This window comes from Buceros rhinoceros, unplaced genomic scaffold, assembly GCF_000710305.1.
Source record: "Buceros rhinoceros silvestris isolate BGI_N320 unplaced genomic scaffold, ASM71030v1 scaffold6077, whole genome shotgun sequence".
NCBI classification, from domain to species: domain Eukaryota; kingdom Metazoa; phylum Chordata; class Aves; order Bucerotiformes; family Bucerotidae; genus Buceros; species Buceros rhinoceros.
In genome coordinates, this window is record NW_010422741.1 from 12,793 (window position 1) to 15,506 (window position 2,714).

Below are 2,714 nucleotides of genomic sequence, written 5' to 3' on the forward strand. Positions count from 1 at the left end.
GCAATGGAACTAATGACTTCTTGTTTCATATGGGTTAGTCTCTTGTGGTTGATTTTGTGTTTGGCAAAATCACAAGGGTGTGCTCCGCCTGAAGTTTTTTTTTTGTAACAGGGCTGCTTGAAAGAGTTCTCGGGAATAAAATTTTTTTGGTATCCAGAAAGATGTAAATTTGTGTTCTGCCTTCCCAGTTCAGCATTTACAAGATACTTTTCTGTTATTTATCCCAGTTTTCACAAGATCTGTAGGGACAAATTAAGACTTCTTTGTTACATTTGGCCAGTAGTGGTTAATTAAATCAGGTTGTTGGAAGTCACACAAACAGCATGATTTCCCAAGGCAAGGAATCTAGGCTAAGAATATTGGTGATTCTGTGTGGTTGTCACTGTGGCCAAATTCAGTGTAGGGCTCTCCGGTGACTACAGGTGGTGCTGTGGCACCACCTGAGTCGTTTTTCTTAGGTAACCTCAAGTTTATCTACGATAGTTGGTGAACTTGCCTGCTGCCTTCTCAGAGCTGTAACGTGAGAAGAGTAATTTCACACAGTAAACATTTCCATGGCTTTGCAGAGAACATAACTGTTCTGCATATTAAGGTGTTTATTTCTGTTTATAGCTAAAGGCAAAGTACAGTATCTGATACTTTTTTTTTTTGTTTGTTTTGTTAGCCTCACTGCTATTCTCTTGGCTGGCAATATTCTGGCATATTTCTTCCTGCAGACTCTCAGACTCCCTCCACCACAGCATGAGTAACATTCCTTGTCTGCCTCAGAAATAGCAGCAAGTAAAACGTCATTTGAAGTCCTTTCTTCGTCCTCCACTTTTGCTCTCCTCTCTACATTTACTCTGGGTAGATAAGCATCAGATGGGTATAAAGGGGTAATGCGAGACATTAAAACCATGTCCTGCTACCATGTGGTTTTCCCCTAAAGCCTGAAGTAACCAGAGGATTCCATTATTTTGTGGTGATTTTTTTGAACGTTATGAAGAACTTAAATGATATGTTACTGGTAGGACAATGATACAGTTCATGGATTGTCTTAAAATGATTTACATGTATGAATTTGAAATTTCCTAATATGTCAGTGAGCAGCATAAAATGTACTGAAGTTCGGTTGTTCACAGTCTGAGAGCATTTTTTTGCTATGTGTCACTTGATCATGCAGAAGAGATCCAGCTATTAGTGTGATACTGTGCTTAACTGCCACTCCACTGAAGTAATCTTACTTGGTGGGACAGAGCAAATGTCCAGGAGGACGGAAAGGGTATCCGACATGATTCCTCATTTATTGTATTTGTCATATTTTATTTTTAAAACAAATCCTAATAGCAGAGTGCATGTATGCCTCTTATATCTGCCCTGTTGTGAGAGGGAGCTGGCACTGGAAGTTGTCTTTGAGCTTGCCCAGAGTTTATGTGTGAAAGTTGATTTGATTTTTTGATTTGAAAGTTGATTTGATTTTTTTTAGCATGTGAGGTTAGAAATACATCAGCTCCTTGTGTTGGCTTAATGGGCAGTTGTATAAGTGGCAGAATTGACTCAAAGGCTATAAGAATTTTTTGTTGGGAAGAAGGGGAGATTGAAATTATAGCAGTCTGGGCTTTGAATGTTTTGTTATGTGTTGGAATTGTATTATTGCTAGGGTTAGCTGTGTGACACCATGCAGTTGTTGTTCTGTTCTGTTGTGGGGGATTTTTTGTTGTTGATTGGTTTTTTAAGGCATGTGCCTCACTGAAGGGGAAAAAAGGTTACACTTCAGTTTTATCTTTGAACAATTGAAATCTAAACAGTTTTAGAAAATCAGAAAGACAAGTCAGCGTTTTTTAAATAAGGAAATGTTTTGTTATACTGTATGTAATGCTACTCTGCGATGTTTGCCAGTACTGCTAGATGTAACAGCAATGGAAGGTCCTGCTCAGAGCTGGAAAACTATTGTGCTGAACTCTGCAGACATAGGCACTAATCCTGCAAAGATACGTGCTTTCTGTTCAGTACAGTGATACAGCAGCCAGTGGTTAAGCTGACCATCTGGATTTGGGATTTGAAGAACATATAGACGTTATTTTAATTCTGTATGAGCTCTGACTTCCAAGTGTTACCAGTTCTATTTCCAAAATGCCAAAGTAATCGAGGCTAATTAAAAAGTTACCATGGCAACTCTGGGTTTTTTTGTTGTTGTTTTTATTTTTCCTATTAAAAAAAAGTTTTGTGGTTAAACCTACTTAATGCTAAAATCAGTGGGAAATACATAAAATACATTCAGGTCTCCTTTTCAGTGAATTTAGATGTTACCTTCATGATATGCACAAGTTAGGGGACGGTGGATGGAAGGGATGACCTCTGCTGTCGTCTGTGCCACTGTCTACATTGGCTGTCTTGCATTATGTTTGTGGTTTTTTTAACCTTTGTTTCATGTGCCTCTTAGTTTAGGCTTCCCACAAGTTTTTTCAGAAACAAATGTATTCCATATATATGTATATTTACACTGTGTTCTGCTAGTGACACTCTGGCTATACATCCTGTTTGTTGTATGTTATTTATACTTTGCTTCATTGGAAAGTTGCTTTTACAGGTGTGGAAAAAACTTGAGGTAAATATACATGTCTGTGGCAGGAAAATATAGACCGTGGTTGGTATTTGTTGATGTATTAGGTTTCTAAACAGATACTGCAAGTAAAAATTCTTCAACATCATGGTTTAACTTGTTCTCTACAGGA